The 25,848-nt window shown below is 36.8% G+C and overlaps 2 pseudogenes; both read left to right on the plus strand.

Annotated features, from left to right (window-relative positions):
• Positions 1-264: 264 nt before the first annotated feature.
• On the plus strand, positions 265-25,764 carry LOC132268275 (multiple RNA-binding domain-containing protein 1-like; annotated as a pseudogene).
• Positions 1,875-4,796, plus strand: LOC132268460 (pentatricopeptide repeat-containing protein At3g57430, chloroplastic-like; annotated as a pseudogene).
• Positions 25,765-25,848: the final 84 nt, after the last annotated feature.

The following is a 25,848-nucleotide window of genomic DNA, read 5'->3' on the forward strand; positions in this document are numbered from 1 at the left end:
TTGCAACTAACTGTAATAACTACCAGTGTCCCAGGGCCGGCCCTGGCCCAAGGCGACCAAGGCGGTCGCCTTGGGCCTCAGATTTTAGACGGCCTCAAATTTTGAGTTTGAGGCCCATAGGGGATGGGAAGAACAAAAAAAAGTTAGGGCAAGTTTCAGACAACACAATCTGCTTCGAAGTCGAAAGAAGCATATGACGATTCTACATGACGTTAGTGGAACGATCAAGCCTTGCAGGTGAGTCTGTGCTCTGGCCGGCCCTGGCCCAAGGCGACCAAAGCGGTCGCCTTGGGCCTCAGATTTTAGACGGCCTCAAATTTTATGGCCCATAGGGGATGCAAAAAATAAAAAATAAAAATAAGTTTGGGCAAGTTTCAGACGATACAATCTGCTTCGACACTCCGCAGCCTTCGCTATCGCCTCAGGTGACAAGGTATGTTCATCCTCCCTCTCTCTTCTCTCTCCTTTTGCATGAATCGATCTTTTATATATGTTTCTTTCTTTCGTTCATCTCATCATTTGATTTTTCTAACGTTGGTTTGTTTGATTCGGGCCTTTACCTTTGTTCCAATAGTGAAAAGTAGCTAGGGTTTTGTGTGTGTCACTGTGTGTGATGGCTATCAAAGGCTGAATGAATGTATTATGGTTCTCTTAGTATTTTAATAAATGTGAGCCTTTCTACATGCGTCTTTCTTGGCGATCGAGTCCATAATCTATGGCAGGTACTTTTTTTTTTTTTTTTTCCTCTCCCTAAGTCCACTCCAATCTCACAACAGCAGCAACCATACCCCTTTTCCTCATAATTTTTTGCATTTTCACATTCAATCCCACGAAAATTAAGGATCCCTTCTAGTGGGTTGAGGTAATAATTAACTTTTTCGATCTCTAAATTATGCTCATGCTTAAAAGTGCAAAATTAAGGGTTTTTATTTTATTTTATTTTATTTTTTTATTTTTATTTTTATATGAAGATACATACCACCATTATTGATGTTATTTGAAGTTGGCTCAGCTAGAATTTCAGTTAATAATACTGTCAAAGCACTTGCCATCAGAATGTACAAACACATGGAAATCAAGAGTAGGCTTTAACAAAACAAAAGTTAATGGTTTTTTCTATTAATTTGCACAGGTCTTCTGTAGCAATGATCAATCAATCACTGCGGGTAATTGGCTCCCAAAACACACACAAAGTGTAGTGTAGTTAATATAAAGAGTGAAAGACAAAACTATATATGATAGTGGATGCCACATATAACCTAAAAGTTCCACTACTTCTTCAGTACTACAAGTTCAGCCTCCTATATATATATATATATATAGTCACCTCATCTCCACATATTTTTGTCATCTGTTATCATCAAATTTTAGTAGCTATATAAACAATGAATGTAATAGAAGCTACAATTTTTTGTTCTCTTCATTTTTTATTTTGTGCCTGTGAAAATTTTGCACTCTTTAATTGATAAATTTATTGTTATTAGTTAGTTGTCTTATGCACATTGCACATGCACACAATTATTTATTGGTGGTGATAAAAATTTATAGTTATTAGTTAGTTGTCTTGAACACACTGCACAGACGCATAATTATTTATTGGTGGTGATAGATTTATACTTATTAGTTAGTTGTCTTATGCACACTGTACAAGTGCACAATTATTTGTTGGTGGTGATAAATTTATAGTTATTGGTTAGTTGTTTTATGCACAATGCATAGGGGCACAATTGTATTAACTATAGAATTTGAAAACACCGTGTTAAAATTTCGCACTCTTATAATTCTTTTTTGCGCGTGTGAAACTCAGGTGCCTCACATTTGAAAGTTCGCCTAGGGCCTCTCAAAATATTTGGAATCTCAGGGCCGGCCCTGCAATGTCCTCCTTGACACAGCCTCTCTCCCCTCTCTCTTTATCCATGCAACCTTCACATTCCTTCTCTTCCCTCCAAACCCAGCAACCGACTTCTCGAAAACACACTCCTCAACCCACCACCACCACTTCCATCTCCGCCAAAACCTCTCCAAAACCCAGATCGGAATGGATCAAAGCCCTTCGTTCCCACACCCGATTGAATCAATTCCGAGAAGCTGTTTCCACGTATAACGAAATGATCATGGCCGGTGTCCAACCCGACAATTTTGCTTTTCCGGCAGTATTAAAGGCTGTCACTGGCCTTCAGGACTTGAATTATGGCAAGCAGATCCACGCCGCCATTGCCAAACTTGATTACTGTTCGTCTTCGGTGACTGTGGGCAATACTCTTCTCCATATGTATGCAAAATGTGGAGATATTGGTGATGTGCTTAAAGTGTTTGATAGAATTCCTCAGAAAGACCAAGTGTCTTGGAATTCGATGAATCTGCTTTGTGTCGGTTTGAGGAGTGGGAGCTTGCATTGGATGCATTTCGGTTAATGCAATTGGAGGGAATGGAGCCCAGTTCGTTTACTTTGGTGAGTATGGCACTTGCGTGTTCTAATTTGAGTGAGAATGATGGGTTGCGGCTCGGGAAGCAAGTGCATGGGTATAGTTTGAGAGTAGGTGATTGGAAAACATTTACGAACAATGCGTTAATGGCTATGTATGCCAAACAAGGGAAATTTGATTACTGGAAAGCTGTTTTTGAGTTGTTTGAGCATCGGGATATGGTTTCCTGGAACACAATGATAAGCTCATTCTCTCAAAACAACTGCTTTTATGAGGCATTGAATTTGTTGCAGCTTATGGTTCTTGAAGGAATTAGGCCTGATGGGGTCACAATGGCGAGTGTTCTCCCTGCATGCTCCAATTTGGAGTTGTTAGATGTTGGGAAGGAAATTCATGCTTATGCCTTGAGAAATGATGATTTGATTGCGAATTCGTTTGTCGGTAGTGCGTTAGTCGACATGTACTGCAATTGCCGACAGGTTGAAAGTGGCCATAAAGTTTTTGATGGTATCTTAGATAGAAAACTTGGGCTTTGGAATGCTATGATTGCTGCTTACACACAACAATGGCAAGTGTCTTACCAGCTTGTGTGCACTGTGAAGCATTCTTTGACAAAGAAGTTATGCATGGGTATGTAATGAAGTTGGGTTTCGGAAGGAACCCGTACGTACAAAATGCACTTATAGACCTGTATTCTAGGATGGGAAAGATAGAAACTTCAGAAAATATATTTAATAGCATGAAGATTAGAGATATAGTTTCTTGGAATTCAATGATAACAGGTTATGTTATCTGTGGACGCCATGAAGATGCACTTATTTTGTTGCATGCGATGCAAAGAGGTGAAGAAGCAAAGAATGAGGAGAAGGATGAGTATGAGGATGAAAAAGGTGTTCCTTGTAAACCAAATTCAGTAACACTCATGGTAATTCTTCCTGGCTGTGCCACCCTTGCAGCATTAGCTAAGGGGAAAGAAATTCATGCTTACGCCATTAGAAATGCTTTGGCATTAGATGTTGCTGTGGGCAGTGCACTGGTTGACATGTATGCAAAATGTGGTTGCTTGAACTTATCTAGGAGAATTTTTGATGGAATGCCCAACAGAAATGTGATCACATGGAACGTGATCATCATGGCTTACGGGATGCATGGGAAAGGAGAAGAAGCCTTAGAACTTTTTAGGAGTATGGTGGCAGAAGGAGCTAGGGGTGGGGAAGCCAGGCCTAATGAGGTTACATTTATTGCAATTTTCGCTGGATGTAGTCACTTTGGGATGGTAAAAGAAGGCCGTAACTTGTTTCATAAAATGAAAGATGACTATGGAGTTGAGCCTACAGCAGATCACTATGCTTGCGTTGTTGACTTGCTTGGTTGAGCAGGTCAGCTGGACGAAGCTTATCAACTCATTAAGTCGATGCCTCCTGATGTTGACAAAATAAGCCTTGGAGTAGCATGCTTGGTGCTTGTCGAATCCATCAAAATGTAGAACTTGGGGAAATTGTAGCGAAGAATCTCCTTGAATTGGAGCCAAATGTGGCTAGCCATTATGTTCTACTCTCTAATATCTACTCATTTGCCGGACTCTGGGAGAAAGCAACAGAGATTCGAAAGAACATGAAGGAAATGGGAGTGCGAAAAGAACCCGGGTGCAGTTGGATTGAGTTTGGCGATGAGGTTCATAAGTTCATGGCTGGGGATGCATCACATCCACAAACCAAGCAGCTTTATAGCTTCGTCGAAACGTTGTCAGAGGGAATGAGAAAAGAGGGTTATGTTCCTAACACTTCTTGTGTTCTACACAATGTTGGTGAGGTGGAAAAGGAGAATCTACTATGCGGGCATAGTGAGAAACTAGCAATAGCATTTGGTATCCTCAACACGCCTCCCGGCACCACCATTAGAGTTGCCAAGAACCTTAGAGTCTGCAATGATTGCCATGCTGCTACCAAGTTTATTTCAAAGATTGTGGAGAGGGAGATAATTATGAGGGATGTGAGGAGGTTCCATCATTTCAAGGATGGAACCTGCTCCTGTGGGGATTATTGGTGAGGACGCGTCCAAACCAATGTTTTTCAACATTAAGGGAAAAGTTTTCAGGAGATTCAAATACCAGCAAGCTGTAACATAACACTGATCACTTCATTTGTATTATCAAGACTAGTATGTACAAATTTATTTATTGGCAAACAGTTTTTGTAGCTTTAAGTTGTGAAATATAAGGAATATCACATATTGGGAGGGCTATTGGAGTAAATGCTTTGCTGTAGCTCTTTGTTTTCTGCAATCTATGAAATGTGGATGATCAATAATGCTTTTCTCAAAATTTGGATGTCTCAGGCTCAATTCTTTTTTATTTTTGAATAAATTGAAAGGTAGCAATGGTGAACTGTTCAATAAGTTACCATACAGTAAGTAATACTCCTTCGAATATTTTGTTTGGACAAATTGAAACCCTTGTTGTTTCACGACGACAATACCTACAAAAAATAAAAATTTAGAGTAAAAACATAACTAGTTTTTGTTAGATTATTCCTATAAAATCCCTTGATAACATTTTAAATAATATTCGATGGTCGAAATCAGGATTCGCAGTATCGGTCACGGTTGCGATATAACAGACGTGGACAAAGTCAGTGTAAACTGGCCGATACAAATCACATATCAGACTTGAAAAAGAGTCGCGGTGAACCATGGTCTAAATAATTGGTTAATTCTGTTATTACATTTTATAGTTCATTGATACATTCTTGTTATGAAGCACATTCTCTCAAATTCTTAAATAATGAGCATCAGATGTGTGTCGAGATGATGAGTGCCGCATTGTCAGGAATCTCGGATATCCAATAATTTCTCTTATATCAATTAGTGAATAGTGACTAAAAGTGAAGCACATAACACACACACACACACACACACACATATATATATATATTCAAAAAAAGAACCCCTTTGATTAAATTTTCAAATAACTACCACTTCCAGCTTCTCCTTTTTCAAGTTGTTCCCTAATGTGATATTGAAATTCGAACTCTCTGAGAATATATTATGAAAAAATAATAAAATTATTACTCTGTCTTTCTTTCTACAAGCTTCAAAAACAAAAATAAATAAATAAAAATAAAATAAAAAACAAGCCGAGGCACTTGTTTGCATCAATCTTATAATTTTTACTTGCGCGAGATGCGAAAAAAATCTCCACGACTATCAATCCCTCTTGTGGTATCAATTTTGTCTTTTGACAACTTTTCCAAATAAAAATAAAAAAATTGGCTTTTGGCCCCCTCAACTTACATAAATACGTGGAGTGGACTATAAAAATATAATTCCCTCGGAACATAAGTGAGTATGAGTGGGATAATAAATTAGCCGAATGTTTGTCTAACAGTTCAAACTTAGTTCGATAAAAGTTCGGGTAGTGTTAGTTTGATTAGTAAACGAACTAATCTCAAACAAAATTTTCAAACTCATTTCGTAAATGAATTAATCTCAAACAACCATCAGCTCGGATCGAATACGTTCACAAACAAACTCGTTTAAAAACTCGTTGGAAGTCTGAGGAATGATACTATATATTTCATGTAGTTAAAAAATATATATATTTCAGCCCAAACCTGTCCAATCCAACTGTTAGTTTATCCCTTTTAAATTTAAAACAGCCTGTGTGCATCCCATAATAGGCCCGTCTAACTAAAATGCCCATAGGCCATTTTGCAACTAGTTAACCCTATTCCTAAATCAGTCTCATAACCACGACCTAACCTGAACATTCCCAGCCGGCAAAATCGGCAACGACGAGGCAATTCCCACGACGCGCAACACGAACCAGTAACCACTGGTCGGCGACCAAAAATCTGACAACATAACAATTGATTTCCATGTACGTTGCTCCATATCTCTTTCTTTTCTTCTCTGTTTTTTCAAATTTAATTATTCATGAATTCCAATATAATTTACAAAACTTTTTACGGAGGAGTTCAATAAATTTATTTTTTCTTTCAAGGTTAAAATAATAAATGAAACATAAAAATAGATGACAGTTGAAAATTTTAACACATAATTGGGCTTAGGCTTGCGTTCAGTCAGTCACACGTTACTAATGTGCTCAACCTATGGTTCTAAGTACGAGCCCACATGATTTTCCTAAATCCTAACCTAATGGATTTGATTTGGGCTTGGATTGAATAATACTCCACTTTTTAGTTCAGCCCAACTTTGAAGCCCTAGTCCAACCAAATTGAAGGTCGGCTCAACCGACCCAAGTCCAGGTATCCTTCAAACCCTCTCTCCAACTCCCCGATTCTCAGCGTCGCAACGTCTCTCTCCCACAAAAACACACACACACACACACACAATCAATTTGTAGGGATTGAAGAGCGTTTGAACGATGTGAGTGCTTTCTTCTTCACCAACTATTTTTCCTTTCTTGAATACTCAAAAGCTACTTTAGAATCACAAAACATTACTATTTGTTTTCTCTCTCTAAAACTGAATATAAAAATTTTCTCTGTGAAGGTCTCGAATCTGTGTGAAGAATTTGCCCAAGTACGCTGCCGAAGATCGCCTCAGAGAATTCTTTTCTCAGAAAGGAGAAGTAACTGACGCCAAGCTCATGCGCACCAAGTATATATTCTCCAATTGCTGTTCTGATTTTTCATTTTATATATATATATATACACACATATATGTATATATGTGCGGTGTGTTATAGAACTTGTTTGGGTAATGATAAATGTTTGAATTTTGAATTGTGTAGAGATGGAAAGAGTCGGCAATTCGGATTTATAGGGTATCGAACTGAGCATGAAGCTGAGGAAGCTTTGAAATACTTTAACAATTCCTACTTCGATACTTTTAGAATTACTTGTGAGGTGTGAGTCTCAATTCTTGTTGTTATTAATGTAGTTTTGATAAATTTCTTCTATTGTTATTAATGTAGTTTTGATATATTGTTACTGTGAATTTTTTGCTACCCCGGTTCCCACTTTTCTACCTTTTTTAACATTGGAGAAACAAGAATGAATATAGTAAATTGGATGCGTATAGGTACAAACACACACACAAACATATACTTAAAAGACTGTATTTTTCTAATTAGAAGTCTATTAGCGTGGTATGGCAATTCTTGAAGCTCAAAGAGATGCACACATGATAGTTGTTTCGTAATGGGTTTAAGTATATAGTGAATATTTGGAAGCACATCAAGTCGGACAAAAAATAGTGACACTCAGCACTCTGTTTGAGTGTTTGTAGCATGCCATGTGAGAACTATTAAAGTATTTTGTTTGTTTTGATATATTGAGGACGCAAATACACAAAGATTCTGACCCATAAGAGAATGGCTTTGGCTTGAACTACGAGGCTAGTAAAACCCATAAGCTTTCTTTCAAGATAATTTTAATGTACTGAATGTTGAAAAGAACATATATTACACATTCAATATGTATTTTCCTTAACATTTTAGAAGTAAATGTTGTTTGCATATTGCCAGATTGCTCGTAAAGTGGGGGATCCAAATATTCCACGGCCATGGAGTCGGCATTCTTTGAAGAAACAAGAGAAATCAACGGAAGAGGGAAAAAAGGTTACTGGACCTAAAAGTCTGGGCCTTCCAAATTCTAAAGGACAAAAAAAAGATAGTAAAAATATAAATGGGAATAATGACCCTCAGCTTCAAGAGTTCCTTCAGGTAATGCAGCCCCGAATCAAGTCAAAATTGTGGGCAAATGATTCGTTGACTGCTCCCCTCTTGAGCAAAAGGGAAAATTAGAAAGAGGGGATGGCAAAGAGGAATCAACTCTTGTGCAGGCTGAGTTAGATGAAACTGATGAAAGAGATGATGGGTCTCCAGATGGTGAAGCAGCTGAGAGACCACACAATTTGGCTCATGATGAAGTTATCTCGGATATGGATTACTTCAAAAGTAGGGTAAAGAAAGAATGGTCCGATTCAGAAAGCGGTGATGATGAGAATGACAATGATGAGGATGATGATGACAACGATCATGGTGGCAACAATTCTCTCCAGAAAAGCCATGGGGGCCAGGATGTTCATAAAATAGATCCTAAGGGACAACATGATTCCCTTGAAGGAGATGCTTCTGAAGAGGAGGTTGAAAAGGGATCTTCTCAAGAATTTGATGATGAAATGATTGAATTGGATAATCCATCATCAAGTTCAAAAGATGGGAGAGGAAATGTTTTAGAGACTGCCCGTCTTTTCGTCCGTAATCTGCCATATACTGCCATGTAGGCTCCTTGTCTTATGTTACATATTTTCCATACAATGTGAGATGAATTCATTTTTTATTCTGGCGACCAGTGCTGATTGATTATTCTAAAAACTTTGATGGTTTTTTTATGTATTTCAGTGAGGATGAGCTTGAAGAGCATTTTAGCAAGTACGGTCATGTCTTACAGGTACATCTTGTTATTGATAGAGACACCAAACGGTCCAAGGGAATTGCTTATTTCTTTATGCGCTTCCAGAATCTGCAGCTAGGTATTGCTTCTAGGTTAAAGCTTCAAGATTTGTAATATCCTCATGTTTAGGTTGACGTTTGTGCTTTGATTTGCAATCTTTATGAGCTTATTTCCCTGATTTTCATGCCTCAAATTGTGAGGATTTGGATGCTGCACTGAGGATCAACTTATTTCAGTATTGAGACTTGGTCCCGAACTCCCTGTATTCTGTAAACCAACCAGAATTTATTTTGCCAAAATGCTGTGTTAATAATATGCAGCTTATGTGCTATGTATTGGTAAAATACACGAGCCAAGCTGCTTCTTTCCTCATATACTTCTTGATTGATGAGGTCATAGACTTGGTAGTTTGAAAAAATCTTATCTTGTGTTGAGGAATATGAATACAAATGTCTTAAGTTCTTACATGCTTCCTAACATGCTGGACAAGCATGTCTAGATGTTGGCCATTTTCTGATGTGATCTATGTTGTCTGTGCTTTTACAATAATCATCATTGTTTTTTTATTTTTATTTCAGGGCATTAGAAGAGCTGGACAATTCAATTTTTCAAGGCAGGTTATTGCATATTATGCCAGCAAAGCAAAAAAGTGCTCCTGAGAAACAAGAGTAAGTGGGATATATGTTAACCACTTTTTGCCTTCCAAGGTTGCATTTTTATTTAACCTTTTTTCGCCTTCCAAGGTTGCAATTTTGCTATGTTTGTGTGTGCGTGTGGTTTAATTCAAGCAGGAGCTTATATATATATTTTTTGATAAGTAATAATGAATTAAAAAAAGGCCTTCAAAAGGGGAACGCGCCCCTTAAACAAGCAGGAGCTTATATTTAATCCTCAACCACTTTATAGGATCAATTTTTCTGTGAACCAATCTTCGAAGACGTTAAAGCAACAGAGGGAGGAGGAGAAGAAGAAATCTGAAGCCAGTGGAAATACACAAGCATGGAACAGTTTGTTCATGTGCCCTGATACGGTATCTTTCAAGTCAATTATAGAATTGGGAAGATTAATTTCAGTGTATTTCAGATTTTCTTTTACATTTCCTAGTAATGTCATGTGGAATTGAAACAAAACATAAAATTTGACGGTATTATTTATGGACCAGAACCTCTGTTAGCAATTATCCTTTCAGTTATGGATTTGCCGGTTGTTGCTTTATCACTTTTATGTGGAGTTGAAACAAAACATAAAATTTGATTGTATTATTTATGGACCAGAGCCTTGTTAGCAATTATTCTTTCAGTTATGCATTTGCTTCGTGGCCTGCTCTGAGATTTCAATCATATTTTGATATTATTTTTGGACATTATTAGGTTGTTGAAAACATTGCTAGGAAATTTGGTGTAAGTAAAAGTGATTTACTTGACCGAGAAGCTGATGATCTTGCTGTACGTATTGCTTTGGGAGAAACTCAAGTTATTGCAGAAACAAAAAAGGCTCTTGTAAATGCTAGAGTTAGGATATCATCTTTAGTGGAATACACCGCTGGGAAAACTGAAGGTGTGAAAAGAAGCAACCATGTTATTTTGGTGAAGAACTTGCCTTACGGTTCTTCTGAAGGCGAGCTGGCTAAGATGTTTGGGAAATTTGGGAGCTTGGACAAAATTATTCTCCCTCCAACAAAAACATTGGCCTTGGTATGCAAAACTATATTTTTACTTTTCTTCAGATTTATATGACTTGATGTGCATATGCAACATTAAATGTGTTATACTGCTACTGAACGGATCCAACGATATATATTAAGCTCTTAACCATCTCCTATATGTGAGGTTTCTCTTGCATGTGGAGGGACATACAAGTAGAATACGGTGCAAACAAATACACTGTAAAGGAAAGATCTCCTGCTGGAGAGACTTGAACCTAAGACCTTCCAAAACCAGATCATCGTGATATCATGCTAAACAATAAACCCAATAGCTGAAGCAGCCCAACATATATAATAGAGCTCTGAACAGTAACAATTTGTGTGAAATAGCCTTCAATTAATAGATACTAGTGGACTAGTTGTTTTATTTGAATATTGAACTATTTATTTAGATTTGGATTCACAAGAGTTCTAATCTAGGAAATCCATACCACTGAATTCATTTGGAACGGATAATAATTTTGCAAAGTGATTCGTGGTGTTTGACACTGAGTGGATGTGCTTTGCAGGCCTTTACAATTGACATACTAGAGTTGTTTTCTTTGTTTATTTTTTGTGAGCTGGCACTAAAGTATTAAACAGAGTAAGGGCTTGGAATAATTCAAGGCACGATATGTGAATGACCTATGAAGCATGAGGATGGATAGATGACACAACATAATATGTACATTCAGACATGGCAAATATTTAAAAAGGACATAGACATGGCATGGGCACGATGGCAAAGGAATGCATTTATTTTAAATAGAATTATATTATAGAGAACAAAACATTAGTTTATGAGTAGTAAATCTAATACTTCCTCCATTCCCAAAATAAATGCCACTTTTGATGACTCCAACTTAAAGGGGACATGAGATTTATGCATTTCTCCATTTGAAATTCTAAATCTAACCCTCTAAAAATTTTAGGAAATAAATTGTTAATTTAGACAACTGTTCAAATTTGAAAAAATTAGGAGATCCATTTTTGTCACATTGACCTTTCAAAAGAAACACTTCTTTTGGGACACTTCGGGACAGGAGGGGATATTACCATTAGTTGCATAGCTTGAATTGTTTCTTTTGCCATCCCAAAAGGGAGGCATGCCTTTGTTAACTTACTAAAAATGATAAATGAATCTAACATTCTGATATGAAAATGCCATTTGAATCCTGTGAGCAGTCACTAGCAAATAATAATTAAGGTTAGGTTTGTATCCAGTCTATCCCTCCCAACTCTCCCAATTGATGAAGACCACACTAGGTAATAATGATACTCTTAAAAGTTAAAACCTAATTGTACTTATCAAAAAAAAAAAAAAAAAAAGAAGTTAAAACCTAATAGTATATGATTTTAACATGAAATTTGTAACTCACAAATCTCAAAAATGAATTATCTTTATGCTGTATGGATTAAAACACTTTGAGGACATGACATGTTGAATGTGTTTATGAATGTATTGTTTTTAAAATATGGTCCAATTTCCTAAAAAATCTATATAAACCTTTGGTTTGATTTTTCCATACAATTATATTTTCTATGCTCAAGAAAATCATACATAAAGATTCATCATTTACATGTTGACTATGATTATTGATATATGGTAGGCATGGTGGTTGTCTAGGGATGATGTTTAGCTTTGGGCGAAGAACCTTGCTTACCCAACAACCTTACTTACCTAACAACCTTAGTTGACTGATAGTTGATATGTGAGACGTACTTGACAATTGCCTAGGAATGTTCAGCTATAGCCTAGGTTTGGTCTAGCAAGCTATGTTTTGGGCCTCTAATTACCAGAAAATAGTAACACCTAGCAATTCATGCTCCATATGCGTGTTCCAAAAACATCGAACTCTTTCATATCACAACACAGAGTTTAGCTGTCTGAATTATTTCTTCTTATCTCTTCTATTTGTTTCTCTTTAAGATTAGCATCGAAAGAGCATATAAATCAGGAACTCCACGTAATTAGGATAAACCAACACAATGCTTTTTACATGTCTGAACGTACAATATGTGGACTTTCAACAGTTTTGTTTTACATTCCTCATAACTGGGTAGGAAAAGCTGTAGCTTTTGCAGTAGAACTTTCTCCATTACATTCTGACTTTATATTTGAATAGGCTACCCTATCTTACCACATTCCCATTTCCAAAGCATTCCGTATACAATAATGATCCGTGTTCCAAGTAACATTGGTTGGCCTTGTAGATCATTAGGGTTTGGACATACTTGGCCTTTGTCCATCTTGCCATTTAAAAAATCAGTGTTGATGTATTGATAATCTGGAAGCTGATTGTAAGAATTCCTTCTATCCTTGTTTCGTTTGGCTAAGATTAGGGGAAGGATTTCTTCTTTTTTTTTTTTTGTCTAAAAAGTTGATGTCTGTTTGATGAGTATTTTAATTAATCAACATTTTTATTGCTGCAAAGTAAAAGCAAGTGTCATAACTGGTGGAAATAATAATAATAATAAAAATAAAAAATAAAAAAAAATTTGGTATTGATTGTTAAATTGTATGTTTCTATATCTTATGGTATTTTTAAACATGGTATATCAGGTTGTATTTCTTGAACCCGCTGAAGTACGTGCAGCTTTCAGAGGTTTAGCTTACAAGCGTTACAAGTAAGTTTGTCTTTATTCTGATCACTAGTAATGACCACAAATTGTGGGTATATATTATGATTTAGATTTTATGATCTTACAATACAAAAACACTTAATTGATCTAGATTCCATTTAAAGAGTAAAACAAGTTTTAAAAAAATAGGAGTACAGAAATCTCGTGGATTCTCTAAGAGATTACATGAATTGTGGGATCCCAAGTCAAGTCCTGATTCTACAGTTAACTACTAAATAGCCTTAACTTTATATTGATGTTGTGGCTCTTTTTTTGCTTGCGGGTCATGGACACTTTTAGTACTCTCTTGTAGCCCGATGTATAAGGGCATTTAGGGTTGGGAGGGGGATAACGAGTGACACTGAAATCCGCAGAAAAGAGTGAGAGTGAGAATTATGGTTTGGGGTTTGAAACTTGTAATCTCCTGATTTTTGCATAGTGAACCAGGTAGACTTTGTGTTCTTTGTGTGTCGTGTTTACTTTTTCGTCGTGATTCGTGATTTGTCCTTGGTTCGCTGCATTTGTTGTAAAAGTTATTCTTATATTGGCCGAGTCTTGAAGACTCTCCTAGATGTCTCAAGTTAGACACTTTTGTCAAAATTTTCTACCCATTTTGACTTTCAGCAACTCTTATATACGTTACCTTATAAACCAATTTGGCCAATCAATATCTCAGTCTGACTAAGTATGGGTATAGTGTTGTTTCCTTTTCCTTTTTTTATTTTTATTTTTTATTTTATCTTATAAGTAGTGTTGATGTTTGTGTGTGTGTGTGCATACAAAGAGCATACGTTTTTGTGCTCCAAATATTTGTTTTAATGTTACTATATTCATGACTTTTAGTTATTGTTAGCGTATTCTTCACTCTTCAGAATCTTAATATGCAGAAATATTATTAGAGCTTATCCTTGTTGTATTGTAGAATTTTTAGGCCCCCATTAGGAGTGATGATGATATGAAATGTAGATTCCCATTTATTTTGTCATTTGGAAAAGAACAGCGCATTCATGTAACTGAAATGGGAATGTTAAGATGAATGGTAAGTATGACTAGAATAGGGAAGGGTTACTAATCAAAGTGTGAGGAAGATATTAGGAGGGACTCCTATCAGTGATAAGATTGACTTAGGTAATATGAACATTTATAACAAAGTCGGGGCAAGTCTCCTCTCAAAACATTCCTCCACCCTATCCCATATTGCCTCTGATCGGTATTTAGCGCCCTATGGGAGACCAAGATAGGGAGATCGGAGGCAGGCCACCTTGCACCCCAAATCTTCTGCGAGTTCCTCTTTGTTGATCCCCGCTCCCACTAATAAAACTTTTTATAAGTTCATCCCAAGTCTTGAAACCGCCTAAAAGCAACCCAAGATACATTTAAGGATTCTGGCTGCAAATGATTGGCTGCACATAGGAAAAAAGTGTCATCAGCAACTGAAGGTGAGATTAATTTGCATGGAAGATAAGAGACAAAAAGTTAACATGGGATAAATTTATGAGAAATGATTTTTTAAAATTAAATATAATAAGAGAAAAGACTTTGTAGCAGTGTTTACACCCCAATTTTCAGCTGCCGCCATCCAATAGGAAAGTGACAAGTGGTGAGTTCCATTGGAACTTGCTACAGCGAATTCTTGCATTGATAGCCACCAGAAACTCGACACTTGGCTATACAAGAGTGAATAAATCACCTGCAGCTAGAGTCTCTGGAAAAATTAAAGTCCTAAAGCCAAGAACGACTCAGATGTTGTCACATGGTTTTAAGGATTAATTAGATAAGGAAAGGTTTCTGTGAAACGCGGACTACCAAAGGCGAGGCATGTGACATGACCCAAAGGAATCTGAGTGTTCAAGTGCCACGTGGCAAACAAGGGAGTTCATATAAGAGGAAGACTTGAGTCAAAGATCGACTCTGGCAACTTTCATAGATTATGTGTCAACCCCAGAAGGCGGCCACTTACCTTATTCAGTTGTTTAGCTCCAAATATCAAGCAAACATCCCACCAGAGAAGTAAACATGCAGAAATTTTAGGAACCAACCAAGGAAGTTACTCCAAACGGGTCACTAATGGAGAAAATATAGGGAATCAACTGAAGGCTTGCTAAATATCAGCTAGTGGTGAAGAACTGCCATAAACGTGCGACACCCATTAAGGAGTTGTCTGAAACTTAGCCAAGTGTGATATTTTCCATCTGCAGGTTAAGGAAAATGGCTAAGAACGTGCAACATGCTTCAAACCACTAGAGCCACTCCTCAGAAGCTTGTAATCATGAGAGAACATGATCTCACACGAGTAAACACTATGAAAAGACTAAGGAGTTCATGGGACAAATGGCACGATCTGGATGTTCCACATTGAAGCTTCCAACTGCTGAGGATAACTGATGCTGGAACTGCTACCTCCAGAGCTCTATAAATAGGATACTTTGATGTATATTGCAAACCCTGTTCAACACACACAACTCAACAATACTTTACTTCTATTATCTTTCAATTCCAGCAATTGTCTTTCAAGTATCTTTACATTCTTTCAATGTACTTCAATTATTTCCATTAATGTATTTTACTTTCCAAGCCCTGTACTTTCATTACTTTACTTTCAGTTCTGCACTTCAATTCCTTTCCTTTCCAGTCATAGAAAAATTCTTGAAGTCCTTTGTTCCAATGGCAAAAAAGAACCTCGAAAGTGGTCATTCCAAACCTTCATTCAATCGCTTGATCCATTCCATCTTCCATTTCTAAAATAGTCTGGATTTTCACTTGTAACTTTCAGAGTTCCTGGCACGCCCGCAGTTCCTTTAGAACTGAAGAGTTTTTTGAGCCCAAACAAATAGGAAAGAATTAAAAAGAGAATTCATGTGGCCAATCCAATTTATATATGATTAAGGCAAGGAAGATGATGATGAAAAATTGTAGACCCCCCATTGATCATACATAGGTTCCGATTTCAACAACCTTGCCCCTATTAATTTTTTTTTTTTTGATAAGTAAGAAATGCATTGAAAGCGTTCAAAAGGGGAACGCATCCCAAGAGAACAAACATAGGGCCAAAACAGCCCTTTAAGCCTTCAAAGAGGCCAAGAAAACAACAATATCCTCATAAGATCTAAAATCTCTACCCAAAACCCAGCAAAAAAGAGTGGAAAGAATAGAGAACTTAAGAAAAGAAATAGGCCTCTCCTTGCCCTCAAAATATCTTTTATTCCTCTCCAGCCAGATGCACCACCACACACAAAGAGGTGTAGCCCTCCAAGCATCACGAATATGGGCCCCCACAGAGCACCCTCTCCAAGCCTCAACCATCTGTCTAGAGGAGCGAGGCATAACCCAATGGGACCCAAACAAACAAAGCATCAAGTCCCAACATTCCTTAGCCACGGGGCAATGAAGAAGAAGATGGTCCACTGTCTCTTCATCCTGATGACACATGTAGCACCGATTGACAACCACCTGATTTCTCCTTCTCAAATTGTCTTGGATCAAAATCTTACCCAAAACAGAGGTCCAAGCAAAAAAAGCCACCTTGAGAGGAGCCTTAGAGCGCTAAACAGACTTCCACGGGAAGGATCCTCTAGGCTCAGCTGTAAGACGCCTGAAGAAGGAACGAACATCAAAGCGACCTTGCGAATTTGGCTTCCAAATCCAACAATCAGAATCACCAGCCATGACGCCCTGTCGATACAGTGCCTCCAACAAAAGAGTGACATCCTCAACCTCCCAATCCTGAAAAGGACTTTTGAATCGAACATCCCAAACCAGTCTCCCATTATCAAGACAATAACAGTCAACCACCTTGGCCTGTTTATCTGAAGCCATCCTGAACAGGTGAGGGAAAGCGAGGACAAGAGAAACCACCCCACACCAAACATCCTCCCAAAAACTGATCCTCCTGCCATCCCTAAGTCTGAAACGGACATGAGTGGAAAAGACAGCCCACCCCTTCCGAATGCACTTCCAAACTCCCACACCCCTTGGGCTACGCACCTCAAGAGAGCACCACCCTCCTTTACCTTCCCCATATCTACTAGCAACAACCCTCCGCTAGAGCCAGTGCCTCTCCACCCCAAACCTCCACAACCATTTCCCAAGGAGAGCTTTATTGAAAGGCACCAGTTTACGAAGACCCAACCCACCATTACGAATCAGCCTGCACACTTGCTCCCACTGAACCAAATGAAACTTAAACTCCCCCCCTCTTCCCCCCCACAGAAAGTTACGTTGCAACTGTTTAATTCTCTTGGCAACAGAGAGGGGAATCTGAAAAAGTGAGATGAAATAAGTAGGAAGGCAAGAAAGGGTACTCTTAATTAGAGTAACCAGCCCCCCTTTAGAGAGATATTGCTTCTTCCAACCCGCCAATCTCCTCTCAAACCTGTCCACAACAGGATCCCCTCTTCCCCCCCCACTGATTTTGTTTAATTATTTAAAAGATAAAACAAAAATTAAGATTGCATTACCATATATAATCTTAAACTTTTGAATATTAAAATGGTATGGAGTGAGCACAGTGAGACTTCAACTGTGAGTGGTAGGAGGAACCTCTACAATTTAAGCGGAAAATAAAAACGATAAAGAAATATAGTTCTGGGGTTGGCTGTGTGCTCAGGTCAAGTGCCTTTTATTTAATTACATGATGGGCTTTGCATATCTGGTGTTAGATTTTGCCAACTGTAATGATGACTTTGTGCTTGTGGAAGTAAATCAATAGTTACTTTGCTCGCTTGATGTGAAGTGCTAGTTAGCTTACTCAATGGTCGAGGAACTTTAGGTTAGTATCTTTCTGAATATATAGATCTCGGTTTAAAGAATTTTATGTCATTCAATATTATTGTGTGAGATATGGACTTATCGTTCCTTATCTAGTAAAATTTGCCTCCTTCAGGGGGTGATGGATGAACGCTTTAACAGAGCCCAAATCGGACTGTCTGGAACTTTCTTGCCTTTCAATCTCCTGCGGGCGTGCCAACTTGATTCTCTATCTTTCTGAATAGTTAGATCTTGGTTTAAAGGATTTTAGGGCATTCAATATTATTGTGTGAGATACGGACCGTGTATTCTGCTTTGCCTTTGGAAGCCTCATCCTGTGGTTAGGATTGATTCAAGGGTAGAAAAGAGGTTTGAGTGATGATATCTGGTCATAGAAATTAAAGGCTTATGAAGTTCAGAAAGTTAAAAGGAAGTGGAGTAGAATATCCTGAGACTCACTATTGCAGTCCCGTGGACATGACACCTAGAGTTTGATGCATCACACAATCCTTGAACGAGAATTATTTCTGAAAATTTTATCTGATCCTGTTTGCTATTGATTTGGAAAAAATTACCTAATTAGATACTACCTCCGTCCCACAATAGATGTCCATATTTAGAAATTGAAATTTTTAAGAGAACATGCAATTAATGCATTGTCCCCTTTTAAAATTACCAAATTGTCCTTTCTAATTTAAATATATATAGTTACAAAGTTTGAAATTTTTCAAAAAGATAAAGGGCAATGATGGAAATATAAAGGAAAGATGCTTTGACTTTTCAAAGAGGACAACTAATTTGGGACATGTAAAAATGAAATAATGGACTACTAAAATGGGACGGAGGGAGTATAAGCTTTTAGGTAACCCTAACTCTACTGAGACTTGCTCAGTAATTACGATCTAGAAATTGATTTGTAAAACCCATAGAAACTTACTATATTCCAAACATTAAGATCCAAAAACTTGAGCTTGACTCAAAACTTCACCTATGGACCACCACTATGAACCATGGTCGATAACTCTTGATAATACCAAGATATCCTCAAACTTCAAATTTGAAGTTAACATATATAAACTGAACCATATATGTATTAACTTATAGTTGATATTTAATAAGACTTGGTTCAAACTATATAAGATCTCAATTGGCTTTTGCTTTTAAACTATCCCGATTGCCCATAATCTGCATTCTCTAATAGAATGCATCAATTCCATTGTCTTGTACTTCAAATTATTTATTTTTTAAAATTTGTTTGCATTTAAAAATCTTTTGTCCAATATCTTACTTATCAAAAAAATTAAAAAATCTTTTATCCAATATCTTATTTTGAAAGATAAAATCTTTTATCCAATATCACTTACCATAGATGTATATATGTATATACGTTTGCTTCGAGTCTCTCTCCGTCCCTCTTTGTAACCTTCCTTTCCTTGTTTATATTTTTACATTATTATCTTACTTCTACATACTTTTATGTCTGCTACTTATCGCATCAACGGTATTTGCTAGTTTAGGAGTTGTGGATATGCGTTATATTTTGTTTTTAATTTTGAATTAGGGATGCTCCACTGTATTTGGAATGGGCACCTGGCAATATTCTGAGTCAAAATTCAACATCTGTGGGTGATGCAAATAATTGTATCATTGTTGGTGAAAATGATGCCAAGAGGGTATTATTAGAGCAACATGTGGAAGGAATAGCAGCTGCTGACATTGATACTGACAGAGTTGAGGTTAGACATTATATATCAATTCCATCCATGCATTTCATACTTTGTATCTTTTTACTCCATAAATTTTCTTGAGCAGATTCCTTTATTTATTTATTGTCTTTTTTATCTTCATTTCGTTAGGAGTCCCCTCTTAATGGGCATTCTTATGATCTAATTGTTACTAAATAGTGGTATAGTTGGACTGTATAAACAATCACAGTTATGCTTGTATGTTCTTGCACAGATATGGACACTTCTTTCTAATTCTGAAAGATCAGCAACTGTAATTCTTGGGCTTCATTCCTTAGTTATCATTATAAACCATTGATTGCTCAAAAATAGAGTCTTTTCATATTGTTGTTTATGTACTTGCTAACTAGTAATATTTAATGCTTTTAGCTTCTTGAGGTCTCACCGCTATAAACCTTATTGCAGCCTCTACGCTGTCTTCTTTAGTTTGTTTCAATATGAGATCTGCAAGATGACTGGTAACCTAACTAGTAATATTTAATGCTATTAGCTTCTTGAGGTCTCACCGCTATAAACCTTATTGCAGCCTCTACGCTGTCTTCTTTAGTTTGTTTCAATATGATATCTGCAAGATGAATGGTAAATTTACTTTTCGAATATCTTTATTCAAATTATTTGTTAGTTTATTTATTTTAGTTAGAGCTACCTCTTAACTTTATGGTGAAATTTCCTATGACATAAATCTCCACCATGATGTAGCATGATAGAGAATTTGACAACTATAATCAAATATGGACCCAATAACACTCGGATCAATGCCCAAACTTGCAATAATCTGATTTTTGTCAGAAATCTGTGTTTCCTAAGAAATAGGCTCAGTTTTCCTGAGCCATGGGGCTTAATAACAAACCTTAAGAAAGGGTAGATGAAGATAGCCAATATATATATCCGATCTTTTAATTCTCCAAAAATGAATTCATCGATGTCCTCATTACATTACATGCATATATAAATAATTTAGTAAATTTGGTTATAAAGTTGTGGGCTTTGAAGTTATTTCATTACAAATAGTTCAAATTATAGTTTTTTTTAGATCTAACTAGAAGTATAAATTGGGGCTGTGCATTGGGAGGATTTGAGTGGTTTTGACCCCAGAGAACTCTTTGGTCTTTATTGACACAAACTGGCCTAAGCGTAGCCTGGCCCGTCCTGAACTCGGGCCTCAAACAACCAATCCAAGCTCAGACAAAGGAGAGTATGTGAGACCAGGCCTTACTTTACATTGAGTATTGCAAGGGTGGGCTGGTCAGAGTTGGGATTTTACATTTTAGAACCCAAGGCAGCCCTAAATATCTGAACAGGACACAATTCTTTGCCCAGACCGGCCTCATGGGCTTGTATCACAACTCCAAGCCCTCCCAAGATTGGGCTGGGTTTGTAGACCGGCCCATAATTGCATCTAATTGAAGCCTAGTGATTATTAAATAAGATGAAAAAGAACCATCAGAATAAGACTCATAAAACTTAATCCTGTCATTGAATTTTCAAACCTAAAATACCCCTAATAACTGAATTAACTAAATTGAACAAATCAGCCCTTAACTTTTTTTTTTTATAACTAAAAAACGATTACTCTCTCTTTGCACCTAAAATAACCTTGGATCTTGATCGCCATAAGTTTCCACCTGGGAGAAACTTGATCTTAAATTTTGTAAATGAAGCAGAACATTCCGGATGTTCTCCTTACAAATTGGATTAGAGTAGTTGTTAGAATTCATCTTTTCTGTTGGAATCAACTAGGGTGACATCAGGGATTTTCTTCTCCCTTGCATTACCAAATCTTTCAGAAATAATAAATAGATATTTTCATTAAAAAGATCCAAAGAATGGGTATGCCGAGGCAGCCCTTTTAAATCAAATAAGCCCTTCTGGAATAAAATTTTATTGATTTTTTCTGGAACATGATGGCCAATCAAGTCAAGTCTATTATCTTGATTGGTTGATTTTATTTGGTTTAGCATCATGTTCATGTTTCTTTTTACTTCTCTAAATTATATGAATGACTGTTGTTTCCTCTACATCATTTTGTTGTTTAGCATGATTTTCACAAACTCAATTATTTAACGAGTGGTAATCATATCTTTGCTATGTTGCAAGCAATCATTATGGCTTTCTAAACAAATACCATATTTGTAGTGGCACATTCGAAGCATTTGATCTTCTCATCGTGATCTTTAACCTTTTGATCTTGTTAATTGAGATAATTGTGCAACTGAATCGTGGTAGTGTTTTCTTATATGCCAAAATTATGTATAGCCTGGTAGGGATCTGACAATTAAAACAAAAGATGGGAGTCTACAACATATTGAAGATACTATCGACACCCTTTTGAAGAATGAATGTGGTGGGCGATGTTGATATTGTAATAAGAAGCTTCTCCAGCTAATTTGGAATATATATATAATTGTAATGAAAATGCTTCTTGATACCTGTGACTGTTATTTGCTTCTAATAAGCATTTTAGTAACTCATTGTTTACTACATTTTCTCTTCTACAACAGGCGCGATCACTTTTTGTCAAAAACCTCAACTTCAAAACTTCTGATGAGAGTCTGAGAAAGCATTTTGGTGAACACGTGAAGGAAGGAAGAATCTTAAGTGTTAGGTTAATTATTTTGGTCCTTGCTCAGTAGTATTTTTTTTAATGTATTATTTAATCACATTCTTCTCTCAAGTTACTGTTCGGCTTCATCCATGTGCAGGTGAAGAAGCACTTGAAAAATGGAAAACATGTCTCCATGGGTTTTGGTTTTATAGAGCTTGATTCTGTTGAAACGGCAACAAATGTTTGTAGGGACTTACAGGTAATATTTCATCCCAAATGCCAAATTCAGCAAATATCGTTTGCTTTTGATTTGGAATTCTTAGCATTCCCACCGTTCAGGGAACTGTTCTGGATGGGCATGCTCTTATATTGCAACTTTGTCATGCTAAGAAGGATGAACAAGTACAGAAAAAAGTTGATAGGGATCAGAGTTCAACAAAATTAATTGTGAGAAACATAGCTTTTGAGGCAACAGAGAAAGATCTCAGGCAGTTGTTTAGTCCATTTGGCCAGGTAAAATTATTGTTTATTGTCACATAGTGCTGTTAAAGGCGCGCCCAGGCTCCATGCTCATATAGGCGCAACACTTGCGCCTGATGTGTGCCCAGGTGCATCTTTAATATGGAATATGAATATGCTTTAATAATAATTTAATTTTTCAATTGTGCGCCTTGCTTAACTTGGGCGCGCCCCTCGCCCTGCGCCTCGCGCCTAGGCTCCAAAGGACCTCTAGCGCCTTAGTGCGCCTTGGGCCTTTGATAACACCGACTGTGCTTCCTGCATGGCACAGTTGATGGTATTTTTCGTACCCAACTATTGCAATTTTGAAATAGAGTACTGCGCGTTGGAAAAATTACCTTTGTTTTATTGTCTACAAATATTTTTTTGTAAAAATTGCTAATGAATATTTCCAGAGGCTATTCAATCAGGAAGTCATAATTATGTGAAGTAAGAAGCTACTTCCTTGTATGATACAAACTAGTGGTGGATAAGAATGCTCTTTTTTCGAATTTTGCATTCCCAAATGTTTGCTATTATGTTAAAAAGGGGAATTTTTCTGTTGGATTATGGACTACAAAGTCAGCAACTAAATTTTGTTGTATATGATGCGAAACAACTGGTTGAGCGAAACTATTTTATTCTTGTGTCCATATAAATATACTTACTTAGAAAATAACCTTGATCTAAATCTCAGGTCATTGGAGTAATTAGGCCATATTTGGGAACAAAATAAGAAGGGTAAATTACTGTAACCTCCGATGAGATTTGCAATTTGCACCCTCAATTTAAATTATGGTCAACTTCCCTTGAGGTTAGGGTAAAACTATTTTTAGCCTTAGCCCCAAGCTGTTAGGGATCAATTAAAGTCTAAATTTTTTTCTAAATACCAAAAATGCCTTTCTATATGATGAAATGATAAGTTACCATGCACATCATTTAATGCCCATTATGTCCATTTTTAGATGGACAAATGCTACCCTTTAACTTCCTCTAAATACTTTCATCAATTACATGATGTAAGCAATTTAGATGTTTATGGATATAATAATAATGAGAGTAAATTTGTCACTTTACCATTAACAGTGGGGCGTTAGGGTCTGAGAATCTGACAGGGAGTGATTTTTGCCAAAGTTTAAACCGAGGGTTCAGATTACAAATCTTGGGAGGCCAGTTAAATTTATCCAATTAAAAAATGCAAAGGTTTAGAGTGGTTGAGATGTGTAACTGTAATATATGTCAACAAACCTATGATTACTTAGCACTACCTAATCCATAATGCATTATAGTTGGTGCCTTGAAGTTAACTTGTACAGAATACAAAATTTACCATTAATTTCTTTATTAAAAAAAAAAAATAAAAAAAAATAAAGGTTTCCATTCACCGGAAAGATATATATATATATACAATGTTGTTGGAAATGCAAATGTCAGGCTAATTTATTTTTTTGTAACTGGAATATTGAAATGATTTTTGAATCATGAAGTTTGGTTCCAAAATAATGAGCTATAAAAAGCTGGTCTAAGTGGCAGATGCATCAGCAAGTATGGTTGAAGTTGCTAATTAGGTGCATTAGGGTTTCTTGGGAGAGTTTGGAGGGATCTAGGGAACATGCTACCCTGCATAGAAGGGGAAAGAAAAATTAGAAAAGAAGGTTCACGGTGGCCTCCAATTAAACTTACTACTTCTGTATATAATGTTGCGAGAGATCTGCTGAAGATGGGCTTTGATTCCTTGATGAAAAATGTTGTACGAACACATTTTCTATTGAGAACCTATACTTAGAATGATGTGGCAGAGTCATTTTTGAAATTAAATTGGTCTTTCATAGTCCTTTATTTTAATGTGATGAGTAAAATGATTCGGTTTCTCCCTGTTATACTAATTTCCTCAACTTCCTCAATGGAATTTAGATTTGGCACTTAATTTTTCTAGGAACAAGATACAATGTTACCATTTTGTTACGTGTGCTTATATGTTATCTCGGTGGCTATAGAGTTAGTTCAGTTTCTTTCTCTAGTTGGCTACTAAGCTTCCTGTTATCGTGCAGATTAATAGCTTAAGGCTGCCAATGAGGTTTGGGAACCATAGAGGCTTTGGTTTTGTGGAGTATGTTACAAAGCAGGAGGCCCAAAATGCACTTCAAACTCTTTCAAATACCCATTTGTATGGTCGTCATTTGGTATTTCTTCTACAAATTCTCTTAAACGTGTACATGTGCCTACAAACCATAGAAAGGCAGCCATAACTGACGACTTGAATTTCAGGTTCTGGAGAGAGCCAAGGAAGGTGAAAGCTTGGAAGAACTAAGAGCTCGAACGGCTGCTCGGTTTACTGATGAGCAAATGGATATCAAAATTCAGCCAAGTTATCCAAGAAAAGGAAACACATGACCATCTTGGATGAAGGCAGTGTTAAGTTTGGAAGAATTGCAGATTAGTGTTTTGCAATCTGTTGAGTTGTATATTTCGTGTGTTCTTTTAATATCTATATATCTTCCTAAATTATTTTAAGGGGGTCCCATTTTTCCATGTTGGGAGCTCCGAAGATGTTCACAAGCCTTCCTTCCGTGCGAAATGTAAGTTAATATAGTGTAATGAGTTGAAAAGCTTTCATGATGTCCATATTTTCTTGACATAAAAGTTTTCATTTACATTTCGTTAGTTCATTTTCCTCTTGATGATTCTTCTCCATTTGGTTGGGGAGAAAAGTGAGGAAGATAAGAACAGGAAAATGAAGTAAACAAACAGATACATGAAGGGTAAATCTATCTGAGGTGAGCTAAAGTGATGCTGGTTGGGTGGTAGTGGGGGCATTACTGAGTGTCGCAATGTCTCTCTCAGTTTTCACCTCAAATTTGACCCAACGGCAATGAATTTGTGTGGTTAGTGTGTTCATTGTTGCTTTTTCTTCAGGTTAGGTCATTTTGAACAAATTTTTCTTTCCGGTAGAATGGAAGAGAATTTTCAGTTCTCTTTTGTTTCTTCTGCGTATTGTAGGATGAAGTTGTGTTTGAGTTATAACAATGCTATGAGTCTTACACGCTGTGCCTAAAATGAGATTGGAGAATTATTGTTAGCTTGCTTATAATGCGTATGACATGAACTACAGGTTGTTACCATTAATTGAATTGGCTCCGTTTTTGAGCTTCATTTCGTGAGC

The sequence above is a fragment of the Cornus florida genome, unplaced genomic scaffold (genome assembly GCF_030987335.1).
Source record: "Cornus florida cultivar Cherokee Brave unplaced genomic scaffold, ASM3098733v1 CherokeeBrave_3.0.0_Hap2_Chr08, whole genome shotgun sequence".
NCBI classification, from domain to species: domain Eukaryota; kingdom Viridiplantae; phylum Streptophyta; class Magnoliopsida; order Cornales; family Cornaceae; genus Cornus; species Cornus florida.